The sequence below is a fragment of the Balaenoptera physalus genome (genome assembly GCF_965194825.1).
Source record: "Balaenoptera physalus genome assembly, chromosome: 8".
Lineage (NCBI taxonomy): Eukaryota > Metazoa > Chordata > Mammalia > Artiodactyla > Balaenopteridae > Balaenoptera > Balaenoptera physalus.
This window is the reverse complement of record NC_138887.1, coordinates 65,630,636-65,644,882: the sequence shown is the minus strand read 5'-3', so window position 1 is coordinate 65,644,882 and position 14,247 is coordinate 65,630,636.

Below are 14,247 nucleotides of genomic sequence, written 5' to 3'. Positions count from 1 at the left end.
AGAGAAATGCAAATCAGAACTATAATGAGGCATCACCTCACACTGGTCAGAATGGCCATCATTGAAAAGTCTACAAATAATAAATGCTGGAGAGGGTGTGGAGAAAAAAAGAACCCTCCTACAACTGTTGGTGGGAATGCAAATTGGTATAGCCACTGTAGAGAACAGTATGGAGGTTCCTTAAAAAACTAAAAATAGAACTACCATATGATTCTGCAATCCCATTCCTGGGCATATATCCTGAGAAAACTATAATTCGAAAAGATACATGCACCCCAGTGTTCACCGCAGCACTATTTACAATAGCCAGGACATGGAAGCAACCTAAATGCCCATTGACAGATGAATGAATGAAGTAGTTGTGATATATATACACAATGGACTGTTACTCAGCCATAAAAAAACAATGAAATAATGCCATTTGCGGCAACATGGAAGGACCTAGAGATTATCATACTACGTGATGTAAAACAGAGAAAGACAAATATCATATGATATCACTTATATGTAGAATCTGAGAAAAAAAGATGCAAATGAACTTATATACAACACAGAAATAGACCCACAGACATAGAAAACAAACTTATGGTTACCAAAGGGAAAGGGGAGGGGGAGGGATAAATTAGGAGGATGGAATTAACATATACACACTACTATATATAACAGATAACCAACAAGGACCTACTGTATAGCACAGGGAACTATACTTAATATTTTGTAATAACCTACAAGGGAAAAGAATCTGAAAAAGAATAGATATATAGAAGTATAACTGAATCACTGCTGTACACCTGAAAACATTTACAACACTGTAAACCAAGTATACTTCAATTTTAAAAAGTAACAGGAAAAAAGAAAAAGTGGCATTTCACTTTGCGATTTCCTTTTTCTGTCATTGTTCCCTGTTGTTGAACACTTTAAAAGCAACATCTACCAATTGAGAAGTGTTCACTCCAAATGCACCATTTAATTTTTGCAAATTTCTCCTGATATCTGAGGCACTTAGCCCAAAAAAAGATCAAATTTACCATTCTCATATTTTCAGGGGCCTTGGGATCTGCATCAGTATAGCGTCCGTAGGCCTGATAAATCCTTTCCAGAAATTCAGAGAGGCAGACCAGTGGAACCGCTGCCATCTCACTCGGTCCACACAGCCCGTGGCGCCGGCCACCTGCCAAGTGTCTGCCGCCCCACTGCCATGGGAGTGCAGGTGGAGACCATCTCCCCCAGGGTCCGGCGCACCTTCCTGAAGTGCAGCCAGACCTGCATGGTGCATGACACAGGGATGCTTGAAGATGGAAAGAAATTCGATTCCTCCCAGGACAGAAACAAGCCCTTTAAGTTTGTGCTGGGCAAGCAGGAGGTGGTCTGAGGCTGGGAAGAAGGGGTTGCCCAGGTGAGTGTGGGTCACAGAGCCAAGCTATCTCCCCAGACTATACCTACGGTGCCAGTGGAGCTTCTAAAACTGGAATGACAGGAATGGCTCCCCATCCTTGGATGTGCCATGGAAGGATCTGGTGCCTCCAAAGGCACACAGTGAGTCTGCAGGGAGCTTTTCCTGATGTTCCACTACACTCTTTGTATAAACATCTTCCCTGAATGAATGTGTTCTGTCACCGGCTTTGCTCTTCCCCTTTCTCCTCGCATGTACGTTGACCTGAACTATATGCCATAAACCTCAAGTTACTCATTTTAGTTTGTTTTCGTTTTGAGGTGAAGATTGAGTTTCAGTCGTTTGGATCTAGGTTTCCACTTAAGTATTAGTCAAGTATTAACAGCACAAGTTATGGATTAACTTTAGAATAGGAATTGGTGCATGGGGGGTGGGGTGGGGTGTGTGCAAGAATCTATTTTATTTTTTTGGATGAAAGTTTTATCTATTATATATTAAACCTTCTTGCTGCTGCTGCGCTGCAAAGTCATGCCAGATTTGAGGCGCTTTTAAGGGCTGAATTATTCTCCAAGTTGAGAGATATCCTTGGGTTGAATTAGAAGCCCTACCCAAAACTAAAATGGGATGCCCAATGCCTCCACTGTCCCACCCCTGCCCTCCCCTTAAACCCTCTGCCTTTTGACAGCAGATCGTTTTCACTGAGATGGTGGACACTACAGGTATCTGTTCCCAGGCCATCAGGGACCTCTGAAACCTTCTTCATGGCCTGGTTTGTTTTTTTTTTCCCATCCTGTGATTTTTCTAATGGATATTCAGGACTCTTGTAATCTCACAGCTATACAAGGTCCACTTCCTAAATTTTTAAAAACTGTAATTGAAAGTTAAATTGAGGGTGCTGTTTGTAGACACTTAACACCCATGAAAGCCCAGCCATCATGACATATCCCATCGTCTTAAGAAAGTTATGTTGGCCATCACAGCTTCAGCATCTCCTGGTTTTTAATGCTCAGCTCCCCCTGCTGATCTCAGAGTTTCCTGGCCTCTCCTTCCCCCCTCTCACCTTTGCTGCCCTGTGTGGTGATTTGGTGAGAGAAACTGATGCCTATTCCCCCACCCCTATCCCCACCCCCTGCACTACATATGTTTCAAGTTTTATTATTGCAATACAAGTGCTTTTATGCTGGCTTTTCTCAAAAAAAAAAAAAAAAAAAAAAGAGGAGTCTTCATTTGGTTTTTGCTGAATTTCTTGAGTTTTGTTCAAACTCTTGCTTTGGTACCCCTTTTCAAAGCCCTGCCAAGATGCACTGACGGTAGAGCTCATATAAGAGCATTCCTCACTCACTGGGGTCCCAATTTGGCTCAGCTGTGGGTACTGCCAAGTGGGCTTCAGGTGTACCATTTGAGTCTATTAGGTGGAGATGGTACTCTTCTTCCCTGGCCTTATCAATGACCATTCTTCTTTCGTCTCCTGTAAGCATATCCTCCCTCTAAGGAGGGTTGCGATCTTTCCAGTTAAACAAGTCTGAGGTGGAGAAAGGACTACGGATCCATGAAAACCCAGCTGGTTGCCATCTGCATTAAGGCCTCCTACAGGATATCGGCACAAGGGAAATTGCCCTGCTCCAGAAGTGGCTCCTGGTTCAAACCGAGTGCCTTGTGGAGGTCTTAGATGGGAACACCAGACTAGGTCCCTGTGCCCAAGGAACTAACACAGGATTTTCTAGTTGCCCCTGTAAGGAGGTGGAGCCAGTCTCACCACTTCCTGATCCCCAGCATCGGGAACTGGGGCTGCGTCGGAACGGGAGGCGGTGGAAGGGGTGGATATATTAGTATAACGGCTGGAGCAGCTGAGACAGTCAGCTCCGCCAGAGGTTGGGGCAACATATCCTCAGCCTCATTCCCTTTCTTTTCGTCCTGTATGACAGATTTTCCCTTGGTTTCTCCTACCATAAAGGTGACAACTGTCTGCCTTTTCCTCACCCTGATGTAACAGCACAAATGCTGCACACAGGGGATCATCATTCTTCCCTGCTCCCTCACAGAACAGCTATAGAGCCATTCAAAGTCCACCGTAAAACCATAAATAGCAATTGATCACCTGTAACCGTTAAAAGAATGCCCTTTTCCCTTGACATTAGCCAACCAGGCTGAATTTTGGAATGGTGATTTTGGTGATTTTAGGAACCCAGTGGAAACTTTTTCTCCCTGAGAATATCCCGCTTTCAGACAAGAACAGACAGGGGTTTTTTTTGTTGTTGTTCCTTTCCTCCATTGACATCAGTCTGTAAATAGAGAAACGGTACCAAGACAAAATGAAATGAAAAACCAGAAGAACAAACAGAAAACCCTAAACAAACCCTCAAGTTTGGTCTCGGGGTTTTACATATCACAAGAAACATCAACTTAATCCCAAGGCAATGTGACTCCTTGGAGAGCTGTTGGATCCAGACCAACAACACAGGAGACCACAAACGACGTACTTGACACAACAAGGGTGACAGTACATGGTGCACAGGGTCCCAAGGTAACCCAGCCTGAACCCCTTGTGGAGATCCTAACAGGTACTGTGGCCACACATCGTTACAATAAAAAATCTTCCTCTCAGTCATGGGTTCATAGCTGTAATCACATCACTTATCCAAAACGTGCTTCAGAGAACTTGCTTTAGGAATAGTTGAAACATTCCCCATTTTTTAAAGACAGAAATACAAGACAAACAAAACAAACGGTGCACACAGATGCTAGCATTCAAAGAAACAAACAAACTTGTTCACAAATCGGGTAAAAGTCCAAGAACTATTTTCTCTCTCCAACAGGGTACTTCGCTCAAATACAAAACAAATTGGCTCATTCCAGAGGAAAAAGCTCCAAATAGAGGAAAAAGAGTTTCCGGCTGTACAAACCAGAGTGACTTACCCTACTGTACTGAGCCCCTCAGCTTCCAGATGTCGATTCCTTGCTCCAACTGCCAAGCCCTGGGTCAGCCAGTTCCATTTCGGGGAATTTTGAAGGGAAGACCCTCAGGACAAGTGGTCCTGGCAGCTGCTAGGGCCTTACCTGAAAATTCCCCAACTGGGGATTGCTGCCCACCAGCAGCAAGGCTCCTGGCTAGCTTTGTCAAAATTTGTTAACTAAGTCCAAGCTTGTGCTGCTCACCGCACGACAGGCCAATAAGTCAAGAGATGAGCTCTTGGGGCAAGGAATAGCGAAATTTTTGGAACACCAGCAGACAGAGAACATGGTGGGCTAGTGTCCCAAAGAACCATCTTCCCCCAAGTCAGAATTCAGGCTTCTTTTATACTGAAAGGGGAGGGGTTAAAGTCCTGGTTCCAGCCAGAACCCAGAGGGCAGGTGTTAATTTATTCCTTCTTGCAGCTGTTCACAGGTGGGCCTGGTCAGGATGTTTCCTTTGAGATAAACAAAGGTATTTTAGCTAAATGCGTATTAGCTGGGAGGCAGGGTTCCCAGATATGGGCCATTATGTATAATTTAAGCTTATAGGCAACATCCCTTTAGTGATTCACTTGTAATAGAATACAAAGTTTCTTCCCTATTACAAGTAAATATTTCAAGATGAGAAAAGATCTACTAAGAACGAAGCGAAAGACAGAATAGAATTGTTACATCCCATTACATAAAAATTTAAAACCAATACGCCAAAAGATATTAATAGAAAAAATACAAGCCAGAAAATTTTAGAACATGAGTATTTGACAAAAATTTAACGTCCTGTGTATATATAGAGCTCTTAAAGTTTTGAAAAACCAAGATATTTTCCAAATTTCAGTTGGTTCCTGATTAATTCTAGACAGGTCACTTCATTCAGATACCTTGATGTACATTACACAAATAATTTAACTTGGAAGAACATAAGGAAATCAGAGTACTCAAAGCTAGGCTTTCTATGGATGTTTTTTTGGGAGTTAAGGGAGGGGAGGATTAATTTTAATGGCCACTATATTTAGTTTGCCTTTCTTACACATTTTCCAGACTAATATTAATTAAGACTAGGTTATATTGAGCAGAAATTTGGAACCTAAATGGCCCATCTGAGAATACATATTCCATTCTTCTTTTCTAAAGAGAATCTTGGCCAAGCTTTAGAGTACTCCCTCAGAAACTCCTGATTATTAGACTCTTAAATTATCCCAAAAGGTGTCGCTCCTACACTTACTCGATATCCTATTGTGCTACTACTTTTTCCCTAGATCTCTGGAATAGTAGAACTCCAGGTGTAGGATATCCAGTTTTGAACTTTCAGCTATCTAATATCTATCAGCTATGGGTTTGGCTTGGGCCAAATGTGTAAAGGAATATTAAAGACTTGGTTTTTACCACTTCCTCAGATCCTTTAAAATGTACCTCAGAATTAAGTCAGGCAAGCACCCAGCAAAGACCACCGGTGCAGTATCCTCCTTCTGTACCCCCAGGATTTGTCTTTGGTTTGAAGCCCTTGGTCAGCATTGCAGGACACTCTACAAAACCATTACATGAAATTTATCATCATGTCACTGTAAGAATGTTGTTGATTATGTTAGACAATGGCCCCTTTATATGGACTCTCAAGAGTTATTTCATTCTGGCCTCAGCAGTGGATGTTTGTGCTTCTCCTGAACAGTTAGTTCATTTGCTACTATCTTATGGACACTGTGAGTTGGCTTTTCAAATATGCTGATAAAAAACTAGAGCTAAATTTGTGCTCCATCCCAGAATACAGGGCACTTTGGTCTCCGTTATCTATATTAGCCTCATTCTTGGCCCCTTTTTCCCTTTCATCTACTTCAAATGATGTTATCTGACTATACTTTGCCCAGCCCTGTAAGCTATCCTATGTCCTTTCTTCGAACAAGGCAGTGTGGTGGTCATAACTGTCTTCAGACCATACCACCCAGGATAGCAATAGAGGCATACCCAGTGTAGCTCATAAAATGTTCCACAAAACGTTCACAGCTCTCCGTCTAACTCTTCATAAAAACAAGGCTGAGAGTTCTCCTCCTGTTCCCTCTACATTATTTCTTCCTCCTCAGCCAGTACTGTTTCTTTTTTTTTTAATTACCAAAAATTCTAGTGGTATCTGTGCTGGTTCCTTTTCTAACTCCCAGTTCTGTTTCCCTTCTGGAGGTTACTGCTCTGAGGACCAGATGCCAGGCCACAGCCTCAAGATGTTGGTACACATTTGCCCTCAGGAAAGGGCAGTGACCTCTTCTGTGGGTACTTGCTTGACCTCTTCTGTGGATACTTGTTTTTCACTGTAACATCGTTATGCTACTGCCCTGACGGCATCTGGCCCCGGCCAGGTGTAAACCATAAATCAGATGCTGTCTCCCCACTAGAATGTAGTCTCAACTGCCCCCTTTTTCCTGTATCCCAGAGGATGCTGGAGGATTCAGGAAGATTCCTCTGCTTCTTGTGGCTTTAGTTTTCCTGGCCCTTCAGAAAAACTTAAGACACCCTAACGACCTGATATGATGTTGATTGAAAGGAGAGTAAGGTCTGCCCCAAGCTCAACCCCCACCCTACACACAGGGGCCTTGAGAGAAATAGCAATATTATCTTTAGAGGAACTCCAACCCATGAATTCCCCATCTGTAGTCTGTGTCAAAATGAGGAGTGACCCTTGGCAGAGAAGAGAGGAGTAAGAAGAACCTGGCCCTTGGAGGAGGTGTTGAGTAGACCACTCAAGATAGGAGGTTACACTACTTCCCTCCTTATTCCCTTTTCCATATTTTTTAAAAGGAGTCAGTGTTAAAGAGGCCTCTTCCATGCAAAGGTCAGAAAAGGCCTCTCTGAGAAGATCATATTTAAGCTCTGGTAAACTCATATATAGCTCAAGAATTCTTTGAGGGAAGGTGTTTTTGTTGGTTTTTTTTTTTTTTTTTTTTTTTGATGGTTGGGCCGATAAGAGAATCAAGTCATAATTATTTATTTTCAGTTTTCAATTTTTTTCTTAATAAAGTGCCTATTCTTTTCCTTTAACCATATAGAACTAAAAGCTTGCCTTTCGGTAATCTGTAAGCATTCATTGTATAATAGGATGACAACCCTTTGTCTAGTTTTGCAAATACTTTCCCTGGTTGCCATTTGTCTTCTATTTTGACTGATTATAATTTTTTACATAAAAATGTTCAAGCTCAAAATTTATGTCATTTTTATTAATCTCTTTCCCTCAAACCATGATGCATTTGTGATACCTGTGAAAGGAAAGGGGAAAGGATAGAAATTTGGGTAAGTGGAGCTGCGGAGTGCATGAAACCCTGAGAAGTCTCAGGCAGGCTGTTGAGGAGACCAGGAGCAAGGATCACCCATTCAGAGGAGTCCTGTGTCAGAGCGGAATCGCTCGGCTAATGGACACCCACCATGCTTGTTGTTGGCTGGGGGCAGCCCAGGGAGATGGAGACCTCAGCCTGAACAATGAGGCAGGTGCCAAGGTGCCGTATCTGCAGACTGTCCACTATGGCCTTCTTCACCTCAGGCTCTCTTGAAGGGAGATGTGAACAGGGCACCTCCACAGCCATCACAGTTCACCCCTGGTGTTGGACATGAATCCACATCCACACATTTCCAGGAAATTTGTCCTACATGATTTCCATGGGCCACTTTTTCTAAAGATAAATTTTCAAAAGAGAGGTGAATAGGACAAAATACAGTCCTTGCGTCTGCAGTTAGCCTTTGGGCCACAACTGATGCTCACACCTCCCTCCTCCGCTGCCAATTCTAAATCCCTTTTGCCCCCAGCCATGCAGCTCTCCGTGGCTTACCTGGAGTTGTGATCCAAACTCTCCTTCTGGAAGGGTCTGCGTTCTTGGTAATCATACTCTTATTAGGCTGGGTTGCACACACATTCTTTCCATCCGCCATTGTGTAAAAGCGGCCCCACCTCCTATTGCTGATTCGGATCCTTTGTCCCTTCCAAAATGGTGACTCCTCTTCTTCCATGCTGGTTCATGTGTTTTGAGGGGAGATCTGAGCGGCACACCTCCGTGGCCACCACAAAGAATAATGAGGGTAGTAGTTGTACTCAACAGTAATAAAGAAACCCAGAAAATTACAACTAAATTCAAGGGCTACATCAAAGGAGCAGAAGAAAAAGTTGGGAATAGAGTCTTATATACAGGACAATTCATAACATAGTGAACACAGAATTTTAAATTAGCAAGGAAAGGAGGGGAAAAAATACAACTTAATTTTAATCTAATCTCTCATACAGAAAGAATAGCTTAAACATATACCCCAAAGAAGAAAACAAAATGCATAGGGTTGGGATACTCATTTATAAAAAAGAAGTATTTCTCTTGGTCAAAAGAAATGCCATAAATAAATTAAAAGGCAAATTGAAAAAAATACTTTAAAAATGAGTAGACCTGTTTTTAATATTCTTATATAAAAAACTTTTACAATTTTATTTTTTTAAAGCAAGGTTTTCTCCAACTGATGGCTGGTTTGTAGTTTATGATTTCATGTGGCACATCACTACATTCCGTTACTTTGGCTACATTACATAAATAGTTTAACTTGGAGGGTACATCAGGAAGCAACAGTGCTCAAAGCAGGTCATTCTACGGGAGCTTTATTGAGCTTTTCCTTTTTGTTTTTTTTCCAACATGCCACAGTGGGCTTTTGGTTACGCCTTCCTTAAACATTCTACAGAATAAAATTATTGAGTCTGTGCTATATGGAGCAGAAACTTGGGTCCTCAATGGCCCATCTGTTTGTGATTAAGAGCAAATTCCAAGTTTGTTCCTGAGGAGCACCTTGGCCGGTCTCTACCCCTCACACACCGCTCATCCTGGTGCAGCACGACGATGGTTCTTCTGGTTTTCAAGATGCAGAGAGAATGTTTCCCTTAACCCACTGTCCCCTGCCAGTTACTATTTAAATTTGCACTCTGAATTAACCAGACAGAATAGCTGTACGCCAGATATTGCCAGAGGGGTTTTACACTTTCCTATTTATTCTGCTAACTGTAATTTTAGTCTTACTACTTCTATCCTGTTTTACATTATTTTATTACTCTTTATTGCTGTGATTGATTTTTCTTTTCTAACATATTGCAGTCGTCCAATTTTTTTTTCTTTTCTACAGATTTAAACCTTTGATATCCTGCTTTTACCAGACCCGTGGTTATCTTTCTTTCCTCAGAGTTCTAATTTTATCTGAGTGGGGACATGTAAAAGGAACAGGCATATTATTGGAACAAAAATTAAAATTGCCCATCACTTCCCGCATGAAGCATGTGTACACTTCATTTTTGGCAAGGTGCTAGCTTTGAAAATACCAATGGAGTTATAAGGAGAGATCAGAAAGAAGACACCAGAGGATTGGTAAGCCTCTCAGCATTCTGCTCGTCTTTAAAATACCAGGGGAGATATGTGGAGATAACAGAAATAGGAATGTATACTGGTGCCAGCCGTGTCCTCTAGCATCTTCTCTCAAGGTCAACTTCGTTCATTATTTATTTTCATGTATTTATTTTTGAATAGGGAACATATTTAGATGGTTCAAAAATCAAAAAATATTAAAAGTTTTATTTTTCCTCCACAGTCTGTCATCTGCCTAATTCTCATGACTGCTACTCCCCCAGTACATGTAGCCACGTTCACTAGCTTTTCATGTATTCTTACAAAGTCCCTTTATACAGCACAAAGAAATATATATTCCCATTTCTTTAACGTAAAATATACTACCCTATCCAGGTTTCTGTACTTTTTTTTTCGCTTAGCAATATTCCTTGGAGATCTTTCCCTATCAGTGTATAGTTTCCCCACTGTTTATTACCCCTGCATAGGGTTATATGGCAACAGCGATCTACCATTCCTTTATTGATTCCCATATTGATCCACCATTCTCTTATTAATTTGTTCCAACCAATTGCTATTACAAATAATACTACAGTGAATAGACTTATTTATAAGGTCATTTTCCACCAGTATGAATCTATATGTAAGTTCCCAGATGTGGGATTACTGGGTCATAGGGTATATGCATTTTTAATTTTCATATTTACAGCAAGATTGCTTTCCTTAGGGATCCTAGCAATTTATACTTCCAACCAACAATGCATCAGTGCTTGTCTCCTACAGCCCACACCCCCGATGGAGTGTGTTATCAGATTGCATCCTGTCATATATTTAAAAGCAGTTACTAATTCCATTTCTGTGACTACTTTGCCTATACTGTTTGCTCATTTATCTATTGTTGGTCCTTTTCTTACCAACTTCAAGGAATTCTTTACACGTTTAAGAGAGTAGCCCTTTTCTATAAGATACAGATACTTTTTCTCAGTCTGTCTCTTGCTTTCCTTATGGTGTTTTTGCTTTATAGATGTTTTATATACATATAAGATTTTGTCAGTCTTTTCCTTTATGACTTCTGGATTTTTTTTTAACATCTTTATTGGAGTATAATTGCTTTATAATGTTGTGTTCGTTTCTGAGGTATAACAAATTGAATCAGCTATACGTATACTTATATCCCCATATCCCCTCCCTCTTGTGTCTCCCTCCCACCCTCCCTATCCCACCCCTCTAGGTGGTCACAAAGCACCAAGCTGATCTCCCTGTGCTGTGCAGCTGCTTCCCACTAGCTATCTATTTTACATTTGGTAATGTATATATGTCAATGCTACTCTCTCACTTCGTCCCAGCTTACCCTTCCCCCTCCCCATGTCCTCAAGTCCATTCTCTACATCTGCGTCTTTATTCCTGTCCTGCCCCTAGGTTCATCAGACCCTTTTTTTTTTTTTTTAACATTCCACATATATGTGTTACTATACGATATTTGTTTTTCTCTTTCTGACTTTCTTCACTCTATGTGACAGACTCTAGGTCTATCCACGTCACTACAAATAACTCAATTTCGTTTCTTTTTATGGCTCAGTAATATTCCATTGTATATATGTGCCACATCTTCTTTATCCGTTCATCTGTCGATGGACACCTAGGTTGCTTCCATGTCCTGGATATTGTAAATAGAGCTGCAATGAACATTGTGGTGCATGTCTCTTTTTGAATTATGGTTTTCTCAGGGTATATGCCCAGTAGTGGGATTCCTGGGTCATATGGTAGTTCTATTTTTAGTTTTTTAAGGAACCTCCATCCTGTTCTCCATAGTGGCTGTATCAATTTACATTCCCACCAATGGTTCCCTTTTCTCCATACCCTCTCCAGCATTTATCGTTTGTAGATTTTTTGCTGATGGCCATTCTGACCGGTGTGAGGTGATACCACATTGTAGTTTTGATTTGCATTTCTCTAATGATTAGTGATGTTGAGCATCCTTTCATGTGTTTGTTGGCAATCTGTATATCTTCTTTGGAGTAATGTCTATTTAGATCTTCTGACTTTTTGGATTGGGTTGTTCGTGTTTTTGATATAGAGCTGTTTGAGCTGCTTGTATATTTTGGACATTAATCCTTTGGCAGTTGCTTCGTTTGCAAATATTTTCTCCCATTCTGAGGGTTGTCTTTTCATCTTGTTTATGATTTCCTTTGCTGTGCAAAAGCTTTTAAGTTTCACTAGGTCCCATTTGTTTATTTTTGTTTTTATTTCCAATTCTCTAGGAGGTGGATCAAAAAGGATCTTGCTGTGATTTATGTCAAAGAGTGTTCTGCCTATGTTTTCCTCTAAGAGTTTTATAGTGTCTGGCCTTACATTTAGGTCTTTAATCTATTTTGAGTTTATTTTTGTGTATGGTGTTAGGAAGTGTTCTAATTTCATTCTTTTACATGTAGCAGTCCATTTTTCCCAGCACCACTTATTGAAGAGGCTGTCTTTTCTCCATTGTATAATTCTTGCCTCCTTTATCAAAGATAAGGTGACCATATGTGCGTGGGTTTATCTCTGGGCTTTCTATCCTGTTCCATTGATCTATATTTCTGTTTTTGTGCCAGTACCCTACTGTCTTGATCACTGTAGTCTGTAGGATAGTCTGAAGTCAGGGAGCCTGATTCCTCCAGCTCTGTTTTTCTTTCTCAAGATTGCTTTGGCTATTCAGGGTCTTTTGTGTTTCCACACAAATTGTGAAATTTTTTGTTCTAGTTCTGTGAAAAATGCCATTGGTAGTTTGATAGGGATTGCATTGAATCTGTAGATTGCTTTGGGTAGTATAGTCATTTTCACAATGTTGATTCTTCCAATCCAAGAACATGGTATATCTCTCCATCTATTTGTATCGTCTTTAATTTCTTTCTTCAGTGTCTTATAGTTTTCTGCATACAGGTCTTTTGTCTCCTTGTAGGCTTATTTCTAGGTATTTTATTCTTTTTGTTGCAATGGCAAATAGGAGTGTTTCCTTAATTTCTCTTTCAGATTTTTCATCATTAGTGTATAGGAATGCAAGAGATTTCTCTGCATTAATTTTGTATCCTGCTACTTTACCAAATTCATTGATTAGCTCTAGTAGTTTTCTGGTAGCATCTTTAGGATTCTCTATGTATAGTATCATGTCATCTGCAAACAGTGACAGCTTTACTTCTTCTTTTCTGATTTGGATTCCTTTTATTTCTTTTTCTTCTCTAATTGCTGTGACTAAAACTTCCAAAACTATGTTGAATAACAGTGGTGAGAGTGGGCATCCTTGTCTTGTTACTGATTTTAGAGGAAATTGTTTCAGTTTTTCACCATTGAGAACAATGTTGGCTGTGGGTTTGTCATATATGGCCTTTATTATGTTGAGGTAAGTTCCCTCTATGCCTACTTTCTGGAGAGTTTTTATCATAAATTGGTGTTGAATTTTGTCGAAAGCTTTTTGTGCATCTATTGAGATGATCATATGGGTTTTCTCCTTTAGTTTGTTAATATGGTGTTATCACATTGATTGATTTGATTTGCGTATATTGAAGAATCCCTGTATTCCTGGGATAAACCCCACTTGATCATGGTGTATGATCCTTTTAATGTGCTGTTGGATTCTGTTTGCTAGTATTTTGTTGAGGATTTTTGCATCTATGTTCATCAGTGATACTGGTCCGTAGTTTTCTTTTTTTGTGACATCTTTGTCTGGTTTTGGTATCAGGGTGATGGTGGCCTCGTAGAATGAGTTTGGGAGTGTTCCTCCCTCTGCTATATTTTGGAAGAGTTTGAGAAGGATAGGTGTTAGCTCTTCTCTAAATGTTTGATAGAATTCGCCTGTGAAGCCATCTGGTCCTGGGCTTTTGTTTGTTGGAACTTGTCCCTTCAGGTAAGAAAACTGAGGTCACATGGCTAATAGGTGGCTGAGCTGGGATATGAACTCAGGGAACCAGGTTCCAGTGTCTATACTCTTAACCACTACATGAAATCATCCTCCCTCCTCACCCTAGAGGATGCTCATCCTGCCCCTTTTACAGCTGAGGACACAGAGACCCACAGCCTATTTCACAAAAGCTCACACAGCTAGTGACGGGGTGGGCCAAAACCAGAAAGAGTTAAACTCATGTGTCTACTTCCAAGTCTTGTGCTCTCCTACACAGTACACCGCCTCCCTTTGCTATCCTAAAATAAATAAATAAATAATTAAAAATTTTAAAATTTAATTTATTCAGTCACATGAATGACCATGGCAAGAGATTAAGGGTGTTCCTCCCAGATCTTCCCAATCAAACCAGAGGGCCTCTAAGAAACATAAAGGTGCTGTCCCTCTGCCATCTCAGCAGGAGGCAAAGATAGAGAAGGAATTATCTCCAAAAAATCTAGGGATGTGGCTTTTGTCTACTGAAGTTGACCTCAGTGAGATCCATGGAAAGCCCATTAAGTTCTTGAGAAAATCATTCCAGTGGAAACTCTGCCAGCTGGGACTGAAAATGATGGCAAACGTACAAATTAAAGGAAGTTGTTTAATACCTCTCACCCACCCCCAAAATCTACTGGCAGGAAGCA